The sequence below is a fragment of the Armigeres subalbatus genome, chromosome 2 (genome assembly GCF_024139115.2).
Source record: "Armigeres subalbatus isolate Guangzhou_Male chromosome 2, GZ_Asu_2, whole genome shotgun sequence".
NCBI lineage: Eukaryota > Metazoa > Arthropoda > Insecta > Diptera > Culicidae > Armigeres > Armigeres subalbatus.
In genome coordinates, this window is record NC_085140.1 from 312066348 (window position 1) to 312083622 (window position 17275).

Below are 17275 nucleotides of genomic sequence, written 5' to 3' on the forward strand. Positions count from 1 at the left end.
GGAGTCACTCCTTTAAAGCACCGTTACTGGGAGCTCTCACTCAGAATACTGATCAAATGTGGAACAAGTAACACACTTGTATTAGAAAACTTCGATAATATGCTTGAACTGGCTCATCGTTCAAGATACCTGCGAGTCTATCTCAACTACATATCGTCAGATCTCTGTCTTCCATGTTATAATCCACCTCGAGTTCACTTCGTCAACGACAGTTCCTCAATTGAATACGATCTGTCCATGAAACACGCTATTCAAGGAATACCAGATCATCTTCGACAAATATCTATCCCTTCCATTTTTTCTGAAAAATATGAACATGTCAATTGCAAGAACAGATATTTCACTGATGGTTCTCGCATTAACGGATCCACTGGCTTCGGTGTTTTCAACGTAAGTTCAACCACCTTCCGAAAACTTCAAGAACCGTGTTCGGTTTATGTTGCTGAGCTGGCAGCAATTAATTTCGCTTTGGGGATAATTTCCGATCAGCCCGTAGACCATTATTTCATCTTCTCGGATAGTCTTAGTTCTATCAAGGCACTCCGGTCGATGAAGCCTGTTAAGCACGCATCTTACTTTCTTACAACTATAAGAGAGCAGATGCGTGATTTGGTCGAAAGATCATTCAAGATTACCTTTGTATGGGTCCCATCCCATTGCCTAATCTATGGCAATGAGAAGGCGGACTCCCTAGCAAAGGTGGGCGCACAGGAAGGTGAAGTTTATGATAGACAAATCTCGAATAACGAGTTTTTCCCATTAGTCCGTCAGAGTACTCTTCAAAATGGCAAATGATTTGGCCACACAATGAACTTGGACGGTGGCTATTTTCCATAGTTCCTAAAATTTCTGCGCGAGCGTGGTTCAGAGGTGAGGACTTAAGTCGAGGCTTCATTCGCACGATGTCGAGACTTATGTCCAATCACTATTCACTAAACACACATCTCTACAGAATATGGTCGATAGCAACCTATGTAGGTGCGGAGCCGGTTACGATGACATCGATCACGTAGTTTGGTATTGCTCGGAAAATGACGCCTCCAGAGAACAACTATTGGATACCCTTGTGGCACGAGGTAAACAACCCTACAGGGAAGTAAGAGGTGTTTTGGGGGATCGCGATGTGGTTTATATGCAGGCCATCTATGCCTTTCTTTGCTCGTCTGACATAAAAGTCTAATTCCCCTATTTTTTTTCTCGTTTTTGTTCTGTTTTTGTCTTATTGTTCTGTGTAATACGAAGCTATGGCCATCCGGAAGATGCTCCCTGACGAACCACAACTCGAGCCCGACGCTACGCCATACCGTTAATGACGTCAAATACCCGGATGAGCAGCTGTAATACCTCAAACCTAAATCCCAACCTAGTCCGTCCTGAAATTACGCAATCTAACCTTGAGTCGCCACGAGTATCTTGGTCTATACCCTTTACCCTTACTAACTGTTGATAATAAGATGATATCGATTGTAAATATCATAAAGTCTCGGCTCCGTTAAGTGTTATACACCCCTGAGCCTGTCAAATAAACGCAATAGATAAAAAAAACGCGAGCACTTTTAAACTTGGATTCTGTCAGGAGTGACCTTAAATGCTTATTGAAGCTTTTGAAAACATTGCCGAAGTATTTTCAAATATACTTCTTATACTTCACCATCTTTAAATACAGTGATTTCACGCACATATTCGTCGTTACTAAATGGCAGCAGCGCGGCTGCCTCAAATCAAATCCCCGCCAGCACGAGATGGTCTGGACAGCGACAATCTTTCTCTTTAGGGTCTGTCTCATTTGGAAAATTAAACTTTAAAGTGATAGTTTAAAAATTAATAAATCACCCGGTCATAATAATGGCTGGTGCTACCCAGCAATTCCAATAAAACATCGATGAAAAATGATTCGATAAAAATAATCTTCGTTAATGATTGAAATGTAACTTTTAAGTTTAATTTCAGTTCTCCAAATGAGACAGACCCTTATAACCTCTTTTGACTAAACAGATCGGTGGTTTTGTTTTCCTACAGAAATAGAAGAAGAATAGAAATTAACCGCCAATTCGAACACCACAAAAAGGTGTCTCGATCATAGGCTTAACTAGAGTCTCGGCTTAGGGGGGGGGGGGTTGCGCAGCTGGTGGGATGTATTTTTCTAAGTCGATGTAAGGCACTGCGCGCATGGGTTGCAATAGAAATTGTTTTACTAAGTTTATCGCTTATTCTTCCTGAAACTAACATTAAGAAATTCGCGAAAACTACAACTGATTTCCTAAGATGTGAATGATTCAAAATGCCGTATCTGTGTCAACTTTTTTTCTCCATATATCTAAATGTAGACAAATGTAATGTAATCTACGAACGAAGAATCATTTTCGCATTGTCTATAAATGTAATTCGATATGAGTGTTTTTCTGAGAGTATTCAAGCATTTCCATTATTTGATATTACTCAAGTAATATAAAGTTTTCGAATTACGCTTATTTTTTTAAAACTCTGGATGTGAAATAAATTCCATGGAATTTTGTCATAATCAATATAAGTATACAATATTAATGCATTTACAATATGCTTGGGAATCCTATGAATAACATTTCGAATGTTTTGAGATACTTGAGTACCGATGAACAAAAATTTGGAATCGTTTAGCATTTTTTATGAGTCATAAAAAATAAATAAAAATAAATTCCAGAGCAAAAGAAAGCCACTTCAAAATATTATAAAATAAAATTGCCTAGGTTTTGAAAATTTTGGTTTTCTGAATATGTGTGAAATTTAGACTCATTAGACCCTGAATTGTACTAAAAGAGAAATGTTTTCTGGTACGAAGTTGGTTGATTTCTAAATCTAAAAAAGTTTTTGTTATCCAAACAATATAACATTCCAATTGAACAGCAGGCAGATACGAAACAGTTCTCTGATGATCTTTAAAAGGATATATGATATTAATTCTTAATTTACCTCTGTATATATTTCGGAAAATCGCCAAAAACGAGAATGTTACCTGAGGTTTAGCCTAATAGTTTCATCGAATTCGAATGGTTTGTAAATTCTTCAGCAATTGTAACAAAGATTCTTTAGTTTTATAATTTTGAAAATGTAAGGAAATTTGGAGAAAATTTTGAGATCCAGAAAGGATTATTAAAGTATCAAATGGAAGGCTCATGAGATCCAGGGATACAGAAGGGAATTTTAAGATATCTTGAAAATACATGAGATTCTACTTGAATTTCTTCGAAGTTCTGGTCATAGTTTTAAATATCTATGATTATGCATAGTGAGATTCTTAATAGATTCTGAATCCATTTCACTTGAAGTAATTCAAACAGTTTTCAAAAGGAGTAAGTTCTGCTCTTTCTTAATCAAGAGCTTTATTCATATCTGGTCAGATATAAGTGCTTCGACAGTACGGTCGAAACAGGGATATCTTTCTGTGGCAGATTTACATTAAGTAGCGAAAACAAAACGCTTCTTTAGTGAAGACCCTATCGAACAAAAAAAGGTTTTTTATCTTCAACCCGTTATTTTGTCACAACTTCTTAAACTAAAGTCCAGTCTTTATTCACATTGTCGCTTAGTACATGAAACTCCTTTCCCTTTATTCTTTGGAAGTACACCCAGGTTTTTTTTTACACGGTTGGAATTCTTTAATTTCTCGATCAACCCGAACTTTCACAGCTTTTTAAATACCACCTGAATTTCCTTTGATTTTTTGTGAATTTTTTCGTGGGGTTAACTCGTTGTTTCATTGACGTTGAAGGTCTTAAATGACTAAAACCAAACCGTGTAAAAAAACCTGGGTGTATTGAAAAATAATTTATAAAAAGGAAAAATGGGGTAAAACAGTATATATCCTGTTTCTACGTGCCACGCGGTCTATGAAAACGTCTCCATTCCATTCTATTTCAAAGTTTACATCGAACTATCCTTTCTTGTTTCCGACGGGTTTATATGATATTTCCTTATGCTAAAATCACGAGTTAGGTTGAGTAAATCGAGAAAAACTAAAATAAAGATTCGTATGAAAATTTCGCATGGGCAGTTCACAACGCGCATTTTTGCCTACTATGCAGGACAACGTCTGCCGGGTCGACTAGTTCTCGCTTAACTTTTCAAAAGGACCTAAGTAACATTTTTTCATGAATTAATTTGAGTAGTGCAATCAAAAGCTTTCATATTGGTCGGTTGATTGCGCTACTCAAATTAATTCATGAAAAAAATGTTACTTAGGACCTTTTGAAAAATTAAGCGAGAGTTAATGAATAATTTACAAATATGAGGGAAGCTGGGGTAAACTCAGGCATACCTCCAATCACAGTATCGTGCAATGCATGAAATTTTACTCCTTGATTCTAAGAAAAACTTTACACAACATGAGATCCATTTTGTTTATCTTGGTGCATTCCGAACAACAATATTGACAAATAATATCAAAAAATAAGAGGAAATGGGGTAAAATAGGTCCTCTCTTGTCTTTTTCGTGCCGTGCGATTCATTGCGAGATGAACCGGTCAAGGGCCGAATATCTCGTTAATAAAGATTAAAATAATAATAATGACTACCTTCATTCAATTATCTAAGAAATTGTACATAGAACAAGTCTTTTATTTTTATTTTCGGGAGCTCCGAGTTAAGATATTAATGAATAATTTACAAAAATGAGGAAAATTGGATTATAATGAGCTCGATTATCCATTCGATTATCCAGTAATTTTTACTTGAGAAAATGTATTGTTTGCCAAATTTGTCCCACGCAGAACTGAGAGACTGGATTCTTTCGCGTTCTGGGTCCTGTTCTTCCCACCTGCATATCTATTGAACTTTTATTGATGAAAAATCAATACGTTCTGCTTAAACAAATAATATCACCCAAATTTTGAATGACTCTAATAGCTTATTCAGATTGAGCTATTTATGACTTTGTTAAGTGAGAGGGTATCCAATTATTACGAGGTGTTCAGACTCCAGCAAGATAATATATCTTGACGTTTCCATGTTTTCTCATTTGCACGCTAATACAGGGTTGAATTCAAGGAGAGTTTTAAAATTTAATTTGCGAAATCAAGCATTTGTGTGGCGACAATCGAACATTTTTTTCTGAACAAAGTTTCTACGAAAAAAAATATAAAAAAAATGTGAAAAGGGATTTTCGAAGAATATTTGAAGCTCTCATTAAGGATAATGAGCGAAGCTACATTCATTAGTTGGGTGCGCCGTTCTTCGGGGAATCAGACCATTCCTCAATTTATTTTTAAGTTTAAAAAGTATTTTGATTCTGTACTATGATCGAACGGAGATTTGATAGAAAAAATTAGATACTTTTGGAAATTCTCACAAATAAATAAAATAAGGACGATTGGTCCAATTTTCAAGAAATATTATCGAACTAAAATGTATTTCCACCAGTAACTCCATGTATGAAGGGCAACTCAACAATTTAATTTTTTTTCAAAAATGGAAACTGAACCATTGCGTTCTACTCGACAATCAATGATAAAGCTTCTAACAAAATCGAATCGTGTGAATGTGATATAATTTAAACTGGATTTTGGATGAATTAATGCATTACCAATCCATGTTTTATTTAAGGTTATTCTACTTTATATATACATCCCATTCAAATCGTACAGTTGTCCTACCTGAAAAATGTTGTAATCCAAAGTATATTAAGCCATTCAAGGAGCAGAATTGAAACAATTTATGAAATCATGTTAATTCATCAAATATATTCGTTTTACAACCATTCCTACGTTTTGAATTGTCTTCCGCATGGGCCCTTGAACTTTGAAAATTTATTCGATTTGTTCTATTAAATCTACGTTTAAGTTAAATACTTCATGTTAATTCTAGAAAGCATCTGTTTTTTAAACAATTCATGTTGAATAAGTGGAGAATAAATAATTATCATCATTATTTTTCATCATATAAAATGCTTTCCAAAAAACCATCACAATCCGAGTTATTCTTCAGCGCTCAGAAGATTTCCATCTAACATGCATTCGACCCTGCTGCGACAGAAAGAGCATGACTGTCAACTACGAAACGAAATGAAAACAGAGAGAATTTTCTCTCTGGCAAAGAGAGCGTGACGCTTGTCAGTTTTGTTTTGTTGAATTTCTCCCTGCATCCCAACGTATATTGACAGTTTATAAGGTATGCCAGATTTTTGTGTGTCGTACACAAAAATACTAACACAAACAGAATAGTTATGAAAATTTTCTTATTTTGTTCGGAAATCCGGAGAAAAACAGTTTTTTGTTAGTTTTCACGCGAAGTTGGTGTTATTCGTTCATTTTGAGCCGTTGAATTGCAAATATCGAGTTAAGCGGTGGCGACTTTATACCGGGTTTGAAACGGAAAGCGGTCCGATTTCGGTCATTAAAATGTCGAAGTGTCACGTTCCGAAGTGCAACAGTAAGATTAGTCATAATAAAACTAATCCACCGATTTCTGGTGATCCAATAACATTCCATCGGTTTCCGTCGAATGAAGCGCTGAAAAAACAGTGGTTGAAATTTCTGGGACAGAACCTGAAAACAAATACCCATAATTTGTTTATTTGTTGCAAGCACTTCAATGTATCGGATTTCATTGAACCTACTCTTCCAATATCGCCGAAACAGCGGAGGCGGCTTAAGGCAGGAGGTTTGTATTCATAAATATTGCACTAGAAACTGCAAACTTATATTTTTTTTAAATTTTAGCTGTTCCAAGCGTTCGAAATCCTCAGAATTCAAAAACATCTAAACATCAGCGAGGTCAGAAGAATGTCAGCGCGCGCATAGGATTCGGTGGTCAATCCGCGAGTCAATGTGGTAACGACTCCGGTGTATCTATGGATGATTCTCTTCTCGATGATTCCGGACATTATTCCAGTGGAGGGTTTGCATCAGATGCGACGCCAGAAATGACATCATGCGAAGCAAACGAGATGAAAATGCGGATCCAAGAGCTAGAGGAACAGCTACGGAAGAGAGATCAAACAATATCGGTTTTGCAGGAGCAAAATATTCAGGCAAAGAAACGCGTTGCTGATTTGGAGAAGCTGAGTCTTGATTTGAAAGACGTTCAAGAAAATCAGATTATTGCAAAATCTCGAGAAATGTTGTCATCGAAGTTGACCAAAAATCAAACGGATTTGTTGTTGGGCATTAAAAAGAGAGTTAACTGGAGCAGTGAGGAGTTATCCAGAGGATTTACTTTGCGATTTTTCGGTTTGCCTGGTTATGAGTATTTGACCAAAAATCTTGGCATGCCTTTTTCTCGATCGAGTTGTCTTCGACAGTATGCATCCAAAATGGATATGCGGCAGGGATTTTTGAACGAAGTGTTGCAGATGCTAGAAGCAAAATCGCAAAGCATGTCCGAATTAGAAAAAGTTTGTGTGCTCCTCTACGATGAGATGTCAGTAAGTGAAGTGTATGAGTACGATCGAAAACATGATGATGTTCTGGGCCCTCATACCAAAGTACAGGTAATCAATTCCTGAATGATTTTCGTTATTCATAGTTATACAACAAAAAGTTATATTTTTAAATTTATTCAGCCAATTTTTCAATAATATTGTGTTTATTCATAATATGATTTTTCTCTTTTCTTCAGGTCATGATGATCAGAGGTCTGTTTGGAGATTGGAAGCAGCCTATTTATGCGTCCTTTGATGTCTCGATGACAAAGCGCTTGTTGCTAGAGGCTGTCAGCAAATCGTATGAAGCTGGGTTCGAAGTCGTAGCTGCCGTGTCAGATTGCGGTGGTGGAAACACTGGTATCTGGTCAGATGTCAATTTGGAAGCTCAAAGAACATTTATTATTCATCCACAAACGCACCGGAAGCTGTATCTGTTTGCGGACGCTCCGCATGTTTTGAAGTTAACCCGAAACTGGCTTATAGACACTGGATTCTCATTATCCGATGGGACAGTGATCAAACATACACTTCTATGGAACTTGGTAGCCAAAGGTTCTACAGAAATTTCGGACACTTATTTTCTTAAAGAAGAGCACCTGACGTGTCAGAGGAGTCAACGGCAAAATGTTGGATGGGCTGCTAAGCTCTTATCTCGGAAATGCGCCGTGGCGCTTCAACGAAGAGTTGGTACTGCTGAAGCCAAACGGTTAGCAGATTTCATTCTTATCGTAAACAACTGGTGGGATATTATGAATTCTCGTTGCCCGAAAGAAAGTCAGGTTTTGAAAAGACCATATGGATTAAACCGTCGAGAGCAAGATGAGGCGCTGGATCTAATGGTGGAGCTCATGAAAACTGCTCTTCCGACGAATAAATCGAGCATGCAGGTATATTTAAATTTGTTTATAGCTGTTTCGACTTTTAAAAAAATGTTCTAATGAAATTCAGGAAAATCCCGAAAAGTAAAAATATTATAGGGAAATTGTTCCCATCTTCATCTCAGTGTAACGAAATCATCTAATCAAGAAACAAAGAAATAGAGCGCCAATTGCGTCAGCTTTTTTGTTAACATGTGTGTATCGCCACTGAAAAAAAAAAATCACAAAAATAATGATCTAATCAATTTCCTTTTCACTTCTTTGTTTTTTTTTATAGAATAAACATAAAAGCTATGAGATGAAGAACTGAAACAGTTTTCCTATATAATAAAAAATGTATCAAACTAAATCGTATGTATCACTAATTAAATATAACTTTTTATTTTCTTTTCAACAGCTTTTTCAAAAGGCCATTTTAATGTCGATTTTTTCGCTTCGAGGATTATTTGACGATATGAAAGCAAGGTTTGGAATTAAATATATCATGACCGCGAAATTGAACCAAGATGCTCTTGAAAATCTGTTCTCTATAGTACGTACGCGAGGCGGAGGTAATGATCACCCATCTCCAATGCAATTCTTAAGACGTTTAAGAGTGATTATACTTGGTAAAAGCATACAGTCAGTATCATCAGGCCAATCTACAGAAGACAGATGCTCAGGTGAAGAATATCTTGTGATGGACGTATTGAAAGGGTATAAGCCAACTGAATCCACCGGGAACTCTTCTGCAGATGCACCTGGTGAATTAGAGAATGACGTCGACTTTAACGAAGTGTTTGCTGAGGACCAAGAATGTGATTCATATTTTATTACTGAGCAAGATGGCTTTGAATATGTCGTTGGTGCTGTTGCAAGAAAGTTTCGTGCAAAATATCCTTATGTTGGAGATTATACCTATCGACTTCGTGATCAGCATGTCAACTTAACTGATTACTCTTTACTGGATCACGACTACGCTTATCCTAATAGTTATGTTGATCATCTCTCGTTGGGGGGCTTGACTAATCCATCAGGAGAATTCATGCAACAGGCGACAGGATTCGAAAGCTTCTTTAAGAGTTATCATAAGGACAGCATTTCTAAAGATAAGGGAATAGTAGCAAAAGTAGCTAATCTTTTATTATCCAAAAATCCAGATGTTCCTGCTGAAATCGTAGAGCATTTTATACGACTTCGCACCTATATCAGAATCAGCACTTTGAACAGGAAGATTAAGGAGGCCAAAACAGCTAAAGCTTCGGTTAAACGTTTGTTGAAACCTGCCAATAAACCAGCAGAACCGACACAGAAAAAAATGCGAAAAATTTTGATGTGAATTTGAGGTAAATAAATAAAACTCTTTATTGATTATGAAGTATCTTACCAAAATTATCCATTTTGTTTAAATTTCAACTCTAAATCATCAATAAAATAATGCTCAGGTCTCCACTTGGCAACATTGTGTCATACAAATGTGTTTACTACCATCAAATGAATTACCACTGAGTTTGAAAAAAATCGCAATGCCTTCCCCATACGAAATATTGGATAAACCCCACTGTTTACAAAAGATTTGAAAACTAAAATAGCGGAAAGTAAATTTGCCTACATAAATAAATGTTTTAGCACACACCGTATACGCACCGTATACGTTTTCCTGAAATTTGTATGATGTTGCAAACTATGTAATAGGATAATTCCCTGTTCAGATTACGATTTTTATGACATGATAAAAAAGTATCTTGATGTTTACTCATTTTCTTTTAAAATCATATCATACCACGTAAATAAGAATCCTCGTAATCTGATCAGCGTAATGGATCGAGTAATGGATGAAATGGATTTAATATAGCAAAATACATCAAAATGGGATATTTTCCAAAATTATTTTTCACTGTGTTAAATAAAGAATTCTTTTATCTATAATATGTAGTTTTAATATGGTGCATTTTAATTCACAGTCACAGAATATAGCAAAAAATAAATAAAATTCCATACAAATTCTGAAAATTTTCATAACTATCTACCAATACTAATGCAAGCGCATGAATAGCATACCTTTAGTAACTGTCAATATACGTTGCCTGCATCCCAGTTAGAACGAAAGCTCTATCGTAATAATTGTTCGTAATAAATCCTTTAAGACTCTTTTTAGCGGGTATATTTTGACAGAACAAAATGTATGGAATATTACGTAAATAATGACATCATAAAGCGTATTTACCCTGAAACGCCAATTATTATGTCATTAATGGCGTAATCTGAATAGGCTATAAGGCTTACTTATTCTGATTCCCTGTTGTCCTTGTTTTACATCACAGTAGCCCAATTCATATTTGAGAACAAGCAAACCAAAACAATAAATTTGACATTTATGGTACCGACGTACCGACCACATCTTTTAAGCAGAATCCGGGTTACTATGGTTGAATCACGTCGATCTCAAATGCTGTATGGGATAGCAGTCAGGGTTTCGACTTTTCGTTTCAATGAGACCAAAGCAAGCGTTTTTCGGGCCAAGGGAAAATCTTGTTTCGTTGTTTATGTTGAGGATCATCTTTCACCCATCAATCTTTTCTCTAGAATTAGCATTACAAGATGAACGAAAATATTGCCTATTCGATGAAAATCCTTTTTCGTTTCATTACTTTCACCTCTTACTCACTTTTCGCGAGAATTATCGCAGAACAATTACAAAATTGTATGGCCGCGCCGGGATTCGAACCCAGAATAGTAACAATAATATCTGTGGAGATGCGGTTACTTTAGCCACACCACCACGCTATCTGTATGAAAGCGTTAAGTTATTTGTTCCACATAAGCTACTACCATTTGCATTGATGATGCTACGAAAAGACTCGAATATGAAAGAAAAAGAGCAAACCAAAGTTTAGCGACAATCGAAGTGAGCGAAAAATTGTTATCACTCTCCAGGCTGTTTTTCTTTCCCGAAAAGCTATTTCTCCCCGAAAACTTTCGTGAGGGAAAACCATGTGCTCCTGAGATTGAGTGAGCATTATGAACCCTGAGCAGTGCCTCTAGCGCTCTAATACCTATGTTTTTACTGTCTGTAGTATTCACGAAATCGGAAATCGCGGTATCTTAATACTATGTAGCATCACAAAAGTCATGGAAACCTCTCAAGCGCAGTTAGATTGTCGATTCCTCACGTTCAGTACGTCTTCGACAATATAAGATCAACAGTATCTAATCTGATGAGATTCATGAACGTCTTGTCAAACTCTGTAGAATCTGCTAAGGTTTTCGAAAGCGTTTGATAAAGCTCCTCACGAATAAGTCATCAGTAAGCTCTAGCACATTGGTAGATTACAACTTCAACGGCAACGGAGTTGTTTAACGTATAAGCCAGGCTCTACGCTTCAATAAGCCCATCGCGATGATGTTAACTTTGAGCAATTCGATCGCATAAGACATCGTACGACATGGACTTTTCACTATGCATCTAGTTCCAAGGACGCCGTTGGACGTTTCTTTGATTTCAATGTATTCAAATATATTTTTAATCGTAGGATTAAGTACACAAGATAACAGCTCAATCAAAGCTCAATCAAATATTATTAAAAATCAAAGCTTAATCAAGTGTAAAATGTATCCACTGATAGTTTCCGTAAGATCTGCCTTGAAGACCTAAATTTTGGAAAAAACGGTTATAAGATGCATGCTGATTTGGGGCACAGATTTTCAGTGGCATCGATGATAGTTATAGGTCTACTGGTGTATGTAAGAGTCATAATAACAAAGTTTCTGACCTGAAATCTGTTTGAAAGTAGGTCTTATAGGATATTCATACTACAACTTTTATCATTTGACATAGAGTAACTTAATTGGGAACAGTGTACACATATCATGGCATTTCATATAAGTAGCACCACTACAAAGCTGGTGAACAAATAACCTAAGGACATACATGTTGAAATACTTTGTAATGTGTGTGTTCTGTACGAAATACTTCCAGCATACACAAATACGAAGCTCCAGCATGTTTACGTTGTTTACTCTTCGCCAAAAACTGCCGGGCAACAATAGACCAAATGTGCTCAAAGGATTATGATCCGAAGAAAATGTTGACTGCGCAAAAATATCTATGATTTATTTTTATTTATTTTTTTAAACCGAAATATAGACTGGTAGGGCTATTGCTCCTGGACTTCATCTCATGGCTCCGATATTCATCCCACGAAAAACTAAGCAATGAAAAGGCTTTTGATTTGTTTCTTATTTTTGTAAATTTTTCAGCAGTGGGTACATATTTTAGCAAAAAGAAACGACGGAATTGGTGCCGTATTTCTTTGTTTCGCGATAAATAAATGTTCAGTGAGATGGAAAATGGAACAGTTGCCCTAAACCGTTTCATTATCACTATTCTAACGCAACAATAGGTGCGGGACCATCAATGACTCGCCGTTTTTATTTCAAGCTTATTTCTATTTTATTATTTCGTTATCATCTGCCGACTTAATTTTCGTTGGTTACTAAAATGCCCCAGTCAGCTAATATGCGCCATTGCAATTTCTGAGTAAATAGACTGAACTGATGGCAGCTGACGTCAAAACATGTTGTCGACCCACTAAATTAAAATATTTGTAAAGACATCTATTATGAATGTTTTGTTTTCCCCCTTTTGATAAAATTAAGGTTTCCTTATTTCTAATTCAGTTTCCTATAAATTATTAATAATTGAATTACGAGGTGTGACAGACATTGATGGAACCTAGGCGCACGCGCGTAGTCCATAGGTTTCTTAGCTCCAAAACTCCAGGTAATTAGGATAAGATTGGCCGGTTGAAAAGCAGTAGGTCAAATACGGAGAGCCTCTGAAAAAGCATTCTCCTACTCCCCAAAGTAGGAAAACTCACGAGTTCGCAACGGTACTCATATGGCGGCAGCTCACGTCGTTTGCGCCAGGGAAGCTTTCGAAGCGCAAATCTGATGAAAGATTTCTGAACACGTTCGATTCTCGCTATTTGCAACGCATAATCCGGAGCCCTTACGACTACGCAATACTCTAGAATGCTGCGCACCAACGATGTATACAACGTCTTGATGCAGTAAATATCGCTGAAATCTCGGGTGACGCGTTTCAGTAGTCCTAATATAGCAAAAGCTTTAGCTGTCGTGGTTGAGATGTGTTCATTACAATGAACATTATTTTGAGCTTTTTAGTGGAATGTCTTCACTTGTCACAAGACGAGTTTATACAATCCCATTGAATTCCACCACTTAATTAGTGGTGGAATTCAATGGGATTGTATAAACTCGTCTTATGACAAGTGATTACAATGAAGTTAACTGTCCAGTGAAACACCTAGATCTTTGACGAGCGAAACTCGGTTCAAAGTTAGGTTATGCATAGTGTATTCGAAAATTTTTGGAGAGAGCAAACGTGTGAATGTGATAATGTTACATTTGTTTACATTCGCTGCCATTCCATTCTTGTCACACCAGTCCAAAAGCCTATTAACATCTGCCTGCAACGCGCAACAATCCACCAGTGACGTTACAACTCGAAACATTTTCAAATCGTCGGCATACATTAATTTTGAAGATTTCAATTCGCTGCATAAATCGTTCACAAATAGCACAAAAAGTAGGGGCCCAAGGTGGCTTCCTTGTGGCACCCCAAACGTAATACGGAAAGGAACCGACATAACTATGCCGATTTTCACAGATGCCCAGCAGTTGTCGAGGTATGAAGCGATCCTAGTGGCTAACCAATCAGGGAGTTACTCCACCGCAAGTTGATGAGGTACTCAATCGAAAGCCTTCGAAAAGTCCACGTACACAGAATAGATTTGTTGTCGCTTTTCTATACAGTCGATTATCATAGACCAGCATCATACTTTCAAAAACTTTGGCGAGGCAGCTGAGAATAGAGATCAGTGACGGGAAATGTCATATCGATGTCATGGGACTAATTTGTTTATAACTTTTTCAACAAGTAATTTACAATCGTCTGTTCTATATAAACATAAAGCACTCAAAGGATACTAAAACTTTTTCTAATAGGTCATTGCTCTAAGACTGAAATTGGCGGCGTGAGAGCCGAATTACTGTCAAATGACATTAATGTCATGATATTCCGTGACATTTTTTTAAATTCGTTATCATGCCTCACACTGTATATTTAGAACAATGACCTGTTTGGCAAAGTTGTAGGATCCTTTAAGCATTACATGTTAATAAAAAAAAATCCGAGTTGTAAAAGACTTCTGAAAAAAGTTATTAGCAAATTAGTAATAGCAACCCCATGACATTTTTTTGACATTTCCCATTACTGATAGAGATTCCCCTATAGTTCTGAACGTCGTGCACATTTCCTTATTTATGAATGGGAGTTATTGAGGAGCTTTTCCACGTTGCAGGGAAGGTTTTCTCGACGAGTGACTAGGTCCTTTGGAGCTGTCGACATCTTGATGTTTCTTCCGGACATCAAATTCCGTGATCTTTGGTTACTCGTGTAGACTTCAATACTTAGTTCCAGGAATTCCATGGATGACTAAGAATCGATTATGTACAAACATTCTGTTTAATGTGTCTTGAAGAACATGGACCATATATTAATCAGTCCGAATGAGCTTTGGTTGCTCATGCAGACCTTAAAGCCATACTTCAGGGATTGCATGAATGGGCAATAATCTTGACTTCCAAGACGAGCCAGCCACGAGCTGAAAGTCTCGTAAATGAAAAAAATTTAAAAAAAGAACCTTTACTGCGAACACATTCTATTCTATGCATTATAAAAGGCATATTCTATATTTGGAAATGTCAGATTGGTCAATGGTTACGGGAGTTGACCTTAAGGCCTTATTACTGGGATTTCTTGGATTATCACGAACCTATGATGTGAACACACTCCATTCTATGTATCATAGAGGGCATTACGTTCGATGGATCTTCAATTATGCGTGTGAACTTTACAGCCTTACTCCAGGAACTTTTAAAACATCAGTCAAATTGTTATATCCGGTTCTTGGCGAAGGGCCCTCCTTAGCCTAGCGGTAAGATGCGCGGCTATAAAGCAAAACCATACCGAGGGTGGATGGGTTCGATTCCCGGTACCGGTCTAGGCAACTTTCGGTTTGGAAATTGTTTCGACTTCGGAACATCAAGGTTAAGCCTTTCACCCGAAGAAAGTACACTCATCCAGTCGCCTGTCCAAGAAATGTTCATTTAATCGAAATAGAATCGGTTCAGATTTAGCTATTCTATCAAATTGCACTTGCCATACCTATCGTGTCACTTTGAGTTTCCGTTGATTGACAGAATTTACTCTTGTATAAAACGCCACTTTTAGTGTTAATTCACTACAATCGATGGAGATCCTTTACAAATATATGCCAATATTATTTATAAAATATATTGTCTCTAAATGAACTTAAACTACATTACTTTTTTTGATTTCAGATGCCTGTTGATTGGTACATAATACATCCAGTTTTCTTTACGTGTTTGGAATCCATAATTTCTCGATTAACCTGAACTTTCACAGCCTTCGAGCTAGCAACTGAATTTTCTTTAATCTGTTGTGATTTTTTTTCGTGGAGTTACTACTTGTTTCATTCACGCTAAAGGTCTTAATCGACTAAAACCGAACCCTTGGTATATTTGAACTGATAGTGAACTAATTATATCTATTATTAGCGAAAACCAACATCAAAATCAGTCCTTTATTTGCTCTCATCAACAGCAGAAGTAGTTTTCAATTTGATATCACTGTTAAGATTTTCTGCTGTACATTTTAATATTTTAACCGTTCAAACGACCAATCTAAAGGTATCAATCTAAGTAATCAAAATCAGCGATTCTATAACGTTATCGATTTGATCTCAAGCGAAACAAGCGAAGAATAGATAAAATCATTCGCTTATCAATAATTTAGAACAAATTATCAAAATAACAATAATGATAACACTACGCGTGCTGTCCATGACGTGAAACTAATCCATTCGTTAAAGCAGGGGATCCATATCAATATTTTGGATACAGCTAATCGATAGTTAACATTAGATATTTGTATCAAGATTAAAACACGATAAAATATGTGTTTTCTCGCGGTAGTTCCTTCCACGGTAGCAGAACGAAAAAGAACAGCGGGAATACGAATACATTAGAAAGGTGAAACGCAAAACATAGTTTCAAATGCCCCTCACTCCTCTATCATGTAAGTCTTTACATGGTTGAGCTCCAGTTTTCCGTGGCGCAAAATAAGGCCATTTTATTCGCTTACAACTTCACCGTCTCCAGTTACGCTTTGTTTTGTTCTTTTCCCTCCAGAACCGGATGGAACTGAGTCCCAATGAATAACAACAACCGGGTGAAAACAGGAAGGAAAATTCCAACTTTCAAGAATATTTATTTCACCTTCTCCAAGCGGCGTCGATTTAATCCTGGCGGCACAATAGCGTTGAGCTGCGACTGGCTTTAGTTTTGTTTCCTAAACGGTCTTCGTAACTACACTAAGTTTTTTTTCTACACCTCGAAAAACACTGCTCCCTTCCTGATCACAAGAAGTACTCTCCGATTCCCGAGTCACTTGCCCGAATTCAACGGCAACAATTCGCACTGAGCTAAGCAAACACTTTCGCCGTCATTATTTTCGTCATCGTCGTCGTCTTCGCTATCATTAACATCCGGTAGATCCTACGTTACCATAGGGAAAGTATCAACACATCACACTCCGCTGGCCGTTGAAACTGCGGCAGCACGTGTAAGAACACCCACTTCGTCCGGAAAATTCACCCCGCCAAACGAACACCGCACAGCTGGAGAAACGATCCACTCTCGATGCCGGCTTAGTCGAAACTGAGCGCCGTCGACGCGTGGTCGTTGACGTGCCGGATTTTCCACGCGTTGTGTTTTCACTTCGGGGCTTGAACTGTTTTCCCAACAACAGAGAACAGAAGAACCTTCGTGAAAGAGGAGACAAGCTTTCGAGCTGTGGGTTTTGCTGCGCTGAGAATCGACCGATGGCAGCTTGGCTGTTATTGAAAAGAACGGA

The 17275-nt window shown here is 37.1% G+C and overlaps 1 long non-coding RNA gene across 2 annotated transcripts in view; it reads right to left on the reverse strand.

The window, feature by feature from the left end:
* Positions 1-17062, reverse strand: part of LOC134216736 (uncharacterized) — a 55960-nt gene extending 38898 nt beyond the window's left edge. For both annotated transcript variants that reach the window (XR_009980802.1, XR_009980801.1), the window contains exon 1: positions 16639-17062. This is a non-coding gene — a long non-coding RNA (uncharacterized LOC134216736). The remainder of the gene's footprint in view (positions 1-16638) is intronic.
* Between the last annotated feature and the right edge of the window lie 213 nt (positions 17063-17275).